This window comes from Crocuta crocuta, unplaced genomic scaffold (genome assembly GCF_008692635.1).
Source record: "Crocuta crocuta isolate KB4526 unplaced genomic scaffold, BGI_CrCroc_1.0 scaffold83, whole genome shotgun sequence".
In the NCBI taxonomy this organism is placed as follows: Eukaryota; Metazoa; Chordata; class Mammalia; order Carnivora; family Hyaenidae; genus Crocuta; species Crocuta crocuta.
In genome coordinates, this window is record NW_027529638.1 from 1,031,774 (window position 1) to 1,043,558 (window position 11,785).

Genomic DNA, 11,785 nt, shown 5'->3' on the forward strand with positions numbered 1-11,785 from the left:
TGCATACTTGATTGGGATTTACACCATCAACGTCCCTCATTCCCGAAACTTTAGGCTTATACTACTGGCTTTCCTAGCTTGCCAACTTGCAAACAGTTCTTGCAGTTTCTCAGCTTCCATAATCTCTGAACCAATTCTTATAATAAATCTATCATCTATCTATCTATCTATCATCTATCTATCTATCTATCATCTATCTATCTATCATCTATCTATCTATCTATCTATCTATCTATCTATCTATCTATCTATCAATATGTCATATGTTTTTCTGTTTCTCTGAAGAACCCCGGCTAATACAAATACTCAGGCTATTGATTCAACCAAAAGTGTGATAAAACTATAATTAATAGAGGATAGAAAGTTGAAGGTGAAGAGAATAAACATGCCAAATCATGAACTAGTTTAACAGAAAACAAGTATCTATCTAAAATTGATACGTAAAAAGCTAACAATGTAGTCATCTTATCTATGCTTATAGAGTTAACACATAACAGCTTTAAAAAGCAAGGCAGGAATAAAAATATATATATATAAAAAAAGGGGGCTCCTGGGTGGCTTAGTCGGTTAAGCGTCCGACTTTTGCTTAGGTCATNTTTATAAATAAAATAATTAAAAACTAAATTTTTAGGAAAATAAGATCATGTACCCTTAATCATATATATTATAATAAATATTATTATCCTCTGCTTTTGATGAGATATTAAGGATATACATTATTGAGAAAGCTTATAAAAGGCAAAGTTGGGGCTCAAGTTTAAATTTGTTAATATGGTTTCAAAGTCAGTCCCTGATTTCCTACACCACACTCCTACCAAAATAAGGGATTATGAATAATAATATATATTATTATGCAGTATTGTTAGTTTAAGACAAAGAGTATCTATGTGAGCTTCCTAGGACTGTCACAACAAAGGAATAGAAATTGGATGTTTTAAAACAAGAGAAATTGATTTTCTCATAATTTTAGAGGAAGGAAAGCCAGGGTTTATTTTTTCCAGAAGCTCTGAGGAGGAATACATTCCATGCCTCTCTCCTAGCTTCTAGTGGCTGCCAGCATTGGCACACTTAGTTTGGAAACACATCATTCCCATCTCTGCCTCAGTCTTCACATCACTTCCCTCTTTATATCTGTTGTCTTCTCATCTAACTCATATGGGGATTTAGGGCCTACCTGATTAAGCCAGGATGATGTCATCCTAAGATCATTAATGCAATTACATCTAAAATACATTTTTCTCTAGGGACTCCTGGGTTGCTTGATTGGTTAAATCCTGGTTTAAGAACAGGGAGCACCTAGGTGGTTCAGTTGATTAAGCATCTAACTTCTGCTAAGGTTATGATCTCAGTTTGTGAGTTTGAGCCCCACATCTGTCTCTCTGCTGTCAAAGCAGAGCTTGGATCTTCTGTCTGCTGCTTTCTTTCAAAAAATAAAAGACATTTTTCTCAAGCAAGGTCACATTCACAAATTCTCAGTGGACACATACTTTGGGTCTACAACACTCAATCCACTAGAATGTTTTAAGTTTATTTTTATACTCTTGCCTTTATCGAATTATTTCTTGATAACTCAGTGCCACTGAACTGAGTTTTCTGTATGCATATTTATTATTCAAGAATGGCAGTATGTATATTTCCCCCCAAAATATGGGAGCCAGTACTATCTCTAAAACTGATAAATTTGAAGTCAGTACGTTATTTCAGAGTACCAGAAGGCCATGTGACTTGATTGTCAAAAGGACAGTCTCTTGGTATGATGCTGATTGAGAAGAAAGTGATATTTGTCATTCTCTACTCTTTTCTAAGGTGGGTGGGCCCCAGAAATCCAGAGGGTTCTTCACTTGATGAAAGAGCAAAATGTCTGAAGATGTGAATTTGGGAGAAATATAACAGTAAAATTAATTTGATTTAATAAAAAGAAAAGAAAGGCAGAGGAAAATTCTCAAAGAAAATAAAGAGCAGAGGGGCGCCTGAATGGCTCAGTGGGTTGAGCGTCTGGCTTCGGCTCAGGTCATGATCTCACGGTTTGTGGGTTCGAGCCCCGCATCAGGTTCTGTGCTGACAGCTAGCTCAGAGCCTGGAGCCTGTTTCAGATTCTGTGTCTCCCTCTCTCTCTGACCCTCCCCTGCTCATGCTCTGTCTCTCTCTGTTTCAAAAATAAACAAAAACTATAAAAAAAAATAAAATAAATAAAACTATTAGATTTAAAAAAAAGAAAATAAAGAGCAGAGAAGGCTGGAAGAAATAACACTGACTCTTGATTGTACAAAGGCAGGTGGAGAATGCCTTGTTAACTAACGGGCAGTTGGATAGACGCTTGAAGTGGATTCCTGTCAAGAGAGAATTAAAGAAAGTTTATTTCATGGAAGAAGTAGTGCAAGCCTACATACCCTTTCCCTTTGAAATTTCTATTAGTCATTATTGTCTTTGTAGGGTGAGTTATTTTAAAAACAAAATGCTATAAAGGGCTAAGTCCCACTTCTAGGTTGGCTTGGAAGAAAAGCAGAGGCTTCCAATGGGACACAAGTTACATTTAATATCATAATCTACATCCCTTACACATGAATGGATGGGTGCAATCAATTGTTTTACCTTTAAGATTTGGTTTTGCTAGCAATTGGAGAAAGACATCATGCTCTTGACAGATATAAAAGAGAGAAGAGTAACGAAGAATGAATCACTTCATAGTATAACTGGATTTTTTCTGCAGAAATATTCTTGGAAAATACCTCTTGTTACAAATATAAAATCAACATATTGTATTTTGCATCATTCATCCTCCATTGCTAAATCCCTTTCAACCATCAAGATCATAGCATAATTAATGATTAAGTAATGGACATAAGGGTAACTTCTCTTTCTTGAAATTGCAATATTATCTGTGTGTGATTCTTCATGGAGTACTAAAACTATATCTTTTGATTAAAATGAACCATAAGGGAAATCTCTAAGTTCTACAGAATGTATGTTGGGGATATTATAAGACTCTTGGAAATTCTTTGTTTAACAAAGCACTTTCTTGTATCCTCTGGCTCTAAACTAATATAAAAAATATCTTAAAGTTGGCGTACAAGAATATACAAGAAGAAATTGTGTGGTTTATTAGAGGAAAATTTTGGATAAGGGACCTGGATGGCTCATTTGGTTGAGTGCCTGACTTCAGTTCAGCTCATGATCTCACAGCTTGTGAGTTCAAGCCCAACATGGGGCTCTCTGCTGTCAGCACAGAGCTGGCTTCAGAGCCTCTGTCTCCCTCTCTCTGCCCTTCCCCTGCTCACACATGCATTCTCTCTCTCTCTCTCTCACTCAAAAATAAAGATGCTTAAAAATCTGGATATCTTGAAAGAAAAGCACAATTAGAAATAATGGTTTCTAAGTTATTACTCCTTGATTATTTTATTGCTGAAATCCTTTCACTTCAAAGTAGTCAGTCACTAGTATGCCTGAGTGGCTCAGTTGGTTAAGTGTCTAATTTCGGCCCAGGTCATCTCACAGTTTGTGAGTTTGAGCCCCACATTGGGCCCTGTGCTGACAGCTCAGAGCCTGGAGCCTGCTTTGGATTCTGTGTCTTCCTCTCTCTCTCTGCCTTTGCTTCACTCAGACTCTGTATCTCAAAAACAAATAAACATTAAAAAAAAAAAAAAGCAAGGTAGTCAGTCATCAGTTTGTTGAAGGTGACTTATTTGTGATTACTCACAATAGACAACCTTAATTTACTTGGGGTTAATCCTGACTCTACTCCTCACTAAATTTCATTATCTTGCCGAATATATAACCCCTCTGGATCTCAATTTGCTCATCTATATAATGGGAGTGGATATACCAATTATACATAGCTTTTGTGAGAAACATATTATAGTTAAGGTGAAAATAATAGAACATGGCCTAGTAGGAGTTACGAATATGCAAACAGACAATAATAATAGACTATGTGAATTGCTCTGGTATGGGATTTACAGGTACTATAAAGCTCAACAAAGGCTTCTAATCTAGACTTGAGAGATTTAAAAAAACATAAAATTTCCTTTAAAATATGATAATTAAACTGACATCAGAAAATCGACTAGCTATATGAAAAAGGAATAACAGTCCACATGGAGTGAACAGACATGGGGTAGTTCAGAGATAGGAGAGGACAAAATATAGACTGTGATCATGATTGCCTATATTTGTCCTTGGAACTCACTACATTGTGATTTTGCCGTTTAAGGTATGTTTTCCCTGTTAAATAGAGTTCTGTGAGAAAAGTGACCCAACTGTTTTGTCCACCACTCAAACATGTAACTCAAAAAATGTTTATGAACCATTTGACAACTGAACACAATTTTTGAAGGTATTTCAGGAGATGGCAGAGTAAGAGGATCCTTAGCTCTTCTGCTTCCACTGACACACTGAGGCAACAAATACCTGTGATGCAACTCACTCTCAAAATGATCCAAAGACTAGTAGAACAAATTTGCCACAGCTATAGTAATCAAAACAGTATGGTATTAGCATGCAAACAGATATGAAGCAATAGAACAGAATAGACATCTCAGACATATAACCACACATACATGTGTGTGGTTATAATCCATGAAAAAAGGGGCAAGAATATATAATGGAGAAAGGGCATTCTCTTCAATAAATGATGCTCAGAAAACAGGACAGCTACACTCAAAAGAATGTAACTAGACCTCTATGTTACACTATGTACAAAAATTAACTCAAAAATTGGAATGTAAGACCTGAAACCATAAATCTCAAACAAAACAAGGTTGTTCAAATACTTGACATCAGTCTTAGCAATGTTTGTTTTTTTTTTGTTTTGTTTTGTTTTTTGGTGTCTTTTTTTTTTTTTCCTGGATCTAACTTCAAAGGCAAGGGAAACAAAGGCAAAAATTAATAAACAGGACTGTATCAACCTAAAAAGCTTTGGCACAGTGAAAGAAATCATCAGCAAAATGAAAAGTCAATCTACTGAATAAAATAATATATTTGCAAGTTGTATATCTGATAAGGGATCAATATACAAAAAATATAAAGAACTCATAAAATATAATAACAAAAAACAATCAAATTAAAAAATAGAGGATCTGAATAGACATTTTTTTTTCCCAAGAAGATATACAGATGGCCAAAAGGCACATGAAAAGATGCTCAACATCACTAATCATCAGGGATACATAATTAAAACCAAAATGTGATTATCCCCTTGTACCTGTCTGAATGGCTAAAATCAAAAACACAAGAAACAAGTGTTGACAGGGATGTGGAGAAAAGGGAACACTTGTTCACTGTTCATAATGTAAACTGGTGCAGCCTCTAAGGAAAATGTATGGATGCCCCTCAAAAAATTAAAATTAAAATTAAGAGCTACCAGATTATCCAGCAATTCCAATAATAAATATATACCCAAAGAAAACAAAAACACTAATTCAAAAAGATATATACACCCCTATGTTCATTGCAGCATTATTTTCAGTAGCCAAGCTATGAAAACAACCTGGCATTCCACTGATGGATGAATGGATAAAGAAGATGTCACACACACACACACACACACACACACACACACACACAGAGGAATATTATTCAGCCATTAAAAGAATGAAATCTTGCCATTTGTGCCAACATGGATGGAGCTTGAGGATCCTAAGTGAAATAAGTCAGGGAAAGGCAAATACTGCATGGTTTCACTTATATGTGGAAAATAAAAATAAACAAACAAACAAAACCTAGACTCAGAAATACAGAGAACAGAGTTGCCAGCGTTGGGGGGTTAGAGGGAATGGGTGAAGGAGATTAAGAAGTTCAGGGGCGGCTGGGTGACTCAGTCGGTTAAGCATCCGACTTCGGCTCAGGTCATGATCTCGTGGTTCATGGGTTCGAGCCCCGCATCAGGTTCTGTGCTGACAGCTCAGCGCCTGGAGCCTATTTCAGATTCTGTGTCTCCCTCTCTCTCTGTGCCTGTGTTGCTCGCGGTCTGTCTCTCTCTGTCTCAAAAAGAAATCAACATTAAAAAAATTTTTAAAGAAAAAGGTTCAAACTGCCAGCTATAAAATAAATAAGTCATGGAGATATAATGTACAGCATAGGAATTTTCTATATTTTATTAACTTTCTAAGGTGATAGATGGTAATTAGACTTACTGTGGTGACCATTTTGCAATGCAAATCACTATGTTGTATACCTGAAACTAATATAATATAGTATGTCAATTATACCTCGATAAATTAAAAAATAGTTTAAAGAAGAAAAACCTTTAAATGTCAATACATGGAGATAAAGTTGATTTATGCTTTAAAATGTATAATCCCATTCATATGAAGATCAAGAAGTCCAAATAATGCTATTAAAGTTCAGAACAATGATTGCCTTAGAGAAATGGGAATTGACTGGAGGGCACAAAATGAGTCTGTTTGGTGTGATGGAAATATGCCATACATATTTTGATTGATGTAGTGGTTTCATGAGTTTATTCATTCACTTAAATTAATCAAATTATGTACTTAGGGTGTACATTTTTCCACATATAATAAATCTCATCTCTACTAAAAAGCTAAAATAAATGAATAAATAATTACAAAAAACTCTATATTTTGGTTTACTCTTTTCCAAAAGCTGATTTCATGGATTAAGAACATGCAATATTAATAAAAGTTCTTAGTAAGTTATAATTAATTAAAAGCTGTTCAGCATTTTACCTTTTGCCATGTTTTATGTAGGCAATCAAATTGGTGAAGGATTTCAGCCTGTTCAAACATTTGCATTACTGATACATTTGGCACATAATTTCAGACTTCTCTCCATATATAATTGTTTATATCATGAAAAGTTCATTTCATGTTCTTCAACATATAACTACTTTTATTTTTTTAAATTTGTTTAATGTTTATTCATTTTTGAGAGAGAGGTAGAGTGTGAGTATAGGAAAGGCAAGTCATATTATGCAACTTGCCTTTCTTTGCATTTGTTGAGACCTGTTTTGTGACCTAATATGTGATCCATATTACATATGTGATACATATTACAGAGCTCCAGGCTCTGTCAGCACAGAGCCTAACACGTGGCTAGAACCCACAAACCGTGAGATCATGACCTGAGCTGAATTCAAACGCTTAACCACCCAGGTGTCCCTAGATGAGTCTTGGCTTTTAATCCATTTTGGCACCATATGTCTTTCAATTGGCATGCTTAGTCCATTTACATTCAAAGTAATTACTGATATATATGTATTTATTGCCAATTATTACTCATTTTGTCATTGTTTCTAGAGATTGCCTCTGATCCTTTCCTGTCTTTGTCACTTTTGGTCTCATTTCCACTCAGAAACCCCTTTAATATTTCTCGCTGGTCTGGTTTAGTGGTCAAGAACTCATTTAGTTTCCATTTGTCGGGGAAACTTCATGTCTCCTTCTCTTCTGAATGATAGCCTTTCTGGATAGATTATTCTTGGCTGCAGATTTTTTCCCATTCACCACTTTGAATATATCATGCCACTCTCTTCTGGCTTGCCAAGCTTCTATTAAGAAACCTCCAGCTAGCCTTATGGGTTTTTCTTTGCAAGTTAAGGACTTCTTTTGTCTTGCTGCTTTTAAGATTTTTTTCTTTAACACTATATTTTGCAAATTTAATTACAAAATGTCTTGGTGTTGAGCTGCTTTTCTCAATAGAGACTTCTCTATGCTACCTGGATCTGAATGTCTGTTTCCTTTCCAGGTTAGGGAAGTTTTCTGCTATTATTTCTTGAAATAAATTTTCTGCTCCCTTTGCTCTCTCTTCTTTTTTTAAGCCTCCTTTATTATTAATGTTATTTTAATTTTTTTTTTTGGTAGAATCACTGAGTTCTCTAAGTCTACTCCTGTTATGTAATTGTTTCTCTCCTTTGTTCAGCTTTATTACCTTGTATTAGTTTGTGTTCTAGGTCACCAATTCATTTCTCTGCTTCTTCCAGCCCCCTGCACACATCAAGCATGTGTCTAATCTCATTTATTATACTTTTCATCCCTGACTGATTCTTTTTTAATTCTTTTGTCTTTGTGGTAAGGGTCTCACTGATGTTTTCTACTCTTTTCTCAGTATTCTTAAGATTGTTGCTTTAAATTCTCCATCAGGTATATTACTTATATCTGTTTCACTTAGATCCCTGACCATGGCCTTATCTTGTTATTTCACTTGAGATAAGTACCTCTGTCTTGGCATTTTGTCTAAGTCCCTGGTTCCTCTGTGTTAGAAGAGCCAGTTATATTTGTTGCTACTGAAAGTAATAGTCTTATGAAGAAGAATCATGTATTGCCAGGTCCTGAGGCTTCAGGGAGTATCTCTGGTGTGTTTTGTCTCTGTTCTCTTACAGATGGTTAGACTCTGCCATACCTATCAGAGCTTCATGGTTGGCCAGACTGGTGCCATTTCTTTGGGAAGCCCCAAAGAAGTTGTGGCATTGAATGTATGAATTAACTCTTCCCTTCAACAGGGGAATCTGAGAGCTGAGGCTTATCATCAGCTTGCTTTGTGCTGAGCAAGGGGAGAATCTATGACATCTACTAGTTGAATTCATTGTCTTTGTTGTTCCTCAGGTGGTTAGGCCACCATTTAAAACTCCAAGACTGGTAACATAGGTGCCAGATTTCTGGAGATCTTCCTCAAAAAAATTGGGGTGCCTCACATTGAGACTATGTGGGCTTCCCATAGTACTGATCACAGACTGAATGTGTAAGACCTAAGTAAAATTGGGAGGAATGATCCCATGACAATGGAGAAGACAAGCCACCAGAATTGTTTATTCATAGTGATCATATTACGAATATCTGATTTCTTCTGGAATCCTAATGAACCTTGGGTAATTTATTTTATGTCAGATGATAACATTATGCATATGTGGAAATGATAGAGAATATGTACGGTGATTCAGAACCTGAAGGGAAGTATGGATCCAGAAAGATAACTTCCTATATATTTTTATATTTCCTGTGATTTTAGACTCTCCTTTTCCTCACTTCAAACTCTGAGATTCATTTAACAATGGTATTGAGACACTCAGAGTTTGTTTGAATATCCTTCTATAACAGTTACCATTGGCAATGGTATTAATGCAAACAGTGATGTTTTCTAAACATTAATTGGGGGGCTTAATTCAGCAAAGCCACAGATTTATACTTAAATACTTAAGTATACTTAATTTTTCTTCAGTAATTTCATAGTAATCAAGCCACATCTAAAGTAGTCACATAAAGGGAAATATTGTGTGTGGTTATTTTTCTTATGCTATTTCTCCAAGTTTTTAGACTCATGTAAGTAAAAGTTTGAATGAGTAAGGATAAAGCCAAGAGAGGTAGGTGTCTGAGCTATGATATATAACACTCAAGGCTATTATTTTTACATAGCAAATAGGAAAGATTCAAGGCATACAAATTCCTACTCTAATATCTTCACACCTGACTTCATAAGATGCACATTTTCCTATGTGGACCAGTCTCCTCTCCTGTTCTTCAGTTAAGCTGAAGTTAAAATACCAAAACTATGTGTTCCTCATTCTTCACATATTTTTGCTCAGTGATAGCTATACTCCTTTAGTTAGTTACAAGGTCTGTCTACTTAAGTTGAGAAAATAAAACTTGCATTTGTTTTTAAAATTAAGTTAATCCTGAATAAATGTTACATATTTTAGGAGTTAGTTATTGACCACCAGTTTGATACCATCTCTAATTTGGATGATCTGTTTCACCACCAAGCCTATTATTGTCCATGACTAACTGTATAAGTGCTTATAATGCAATAGATTGATTTTCTACATAAAAAAGAACAAAAAGAAATAAAAGACATCTTAACTGGAAAGGAAGAGGTAAAACTATATTTACAGATGACCTGATCCACTATATAGGAAATACCAAAGAATCCACAAAAAAGTGAGTAAATCTAATAAATGAAATCTGAAAAATTGCAAGATTTGTTTCTATATACTAGGAAGGAATATTTCAAAAAGGAAAATAAGAAAACAATCACATTCACAACAGCATCCAAAAGAATAGAATCTATAGGAATAAGTTTAACCAAGAAGATGAAAGACTTCTGCACTAAACACTATAAAACAGTCCTATTTAAAAAGAATTAAATAAATGTGAATAAATCCCTTGTTCATGGATTGGAAGACTTAATAGTGCTAAGATGTCAGGACTATCCAAAACAACCTGCAGAATCAATACAATCTCCATCAAAATTCAAAAGGTGCTTTTTCAAAAATGGAAAAGCTGATCCTCAAATTTATATGAAATTTCAAGGGATCTCAAATAGCCAAAATAATTCTGAAAAAGAAAAGCAAAGGTAGAAGACTCACATTTCCTGATTCCAAAACTTACTACAAAACTACAGTAATCTAAACAGTGTTGTTCTGGCATAAGGATGGATAAATCTACCAGCAGAATAGAATTGAGAATAGTATTGAGTCCAACAATACACTCATATATCCTTAGCCAACTTATTTTTTGTAAAGATACCAAGATCACACAATGGGAAAAGAATAACCTCTTCAATGAATATTGCTGGGACAATGGTATGGTCACATGCAAAAGAATGAAGTTAGATTCCTACTTCATATCATACATAAAAATTAACTCAAAATGAATGACATAATAAATGACATAAGTATACCAGCTATAAGCATAAACTCAAGGAACAAAACACAGTAGCAAGCCTGCCAATCTGGCAACGAATTCTTTAATGTGACACCAAATGCGTAAGTAGCAAAAGACAAAATAGATAAATAAGACTTCATAAAAATTACAAACCTTTGTGGATCAAGAGATATTATCAATATGGTAAAAAGATAATTTACAGAATGATAGAAATTATTTGCCAATTACATATCTGACAAGGGTCCAGTATCAAAAATATTTGAAAACCACAAATAACTCTCCAACAAAAAAGCAAATGATCCAATTTTTTTAAAAGGCTAAAATATTATAGACATTCCCCAAAAGAGATATACAAATGACCATCAAGCACATATATTCTCAACATCACTAATCATTAGGGAATTGCATACCAAACCATAATGAGATGTCACATCACACTGATTAGAATAGCTACTTTTTGTTTCAAAAAAGAAAACAACAGGTTGGTAAGCATGGAAAGACATTGTAACTCTCATAAATTGATGGTAAGAATATAAAATGGCTTAGTCTCCATAGGAAATAATATTTTTGGTTCCTCAAGAAGATAAATATAGGGGTACCAACTTCAGCTGAGTTGAGTGTCCAACTTCAGCTCAGGTCATAATTTCACAGATCATGAGTTCAGGCCCTGCATTGGCTCACTGCTGTCACCACTGAGTCTACTGTGGATCTTCTGTCCCTCTCTCTGCTCGTACCCCACTCATGCTCTTTCTTTCAAAAATGAATAAACAATTTTTAAAAACCTTAAATATAAAATTAGTATATTTATTACCTCCCCTAATTCCACTCCTATGTACATATCTCTAAAATGATTGAAAAGAAATGTTCAGACAACTATTTGTAAATGAATTCATAAAGGCTTATAGTCAAAGGTGAATGCAACTCAAATGCCCATCAGCTGAAGAATAGATAAAGAAAATGTGGTATATACACACAATGGAATATTATTCAGGAATAAAGTTCAGGATATATGTTTGAAAACATTGCTAGGTGAAATAAGCCAGATACACAAGAAACATATATTGTATGACTCTACTTGTATGAAACATATAGGATGGATCAATATATATACAGAGAAAGTAGATTAGATGTTATCAGAGTCTTGGAGGAGCAAGATAACTGTGAGTCTCAGT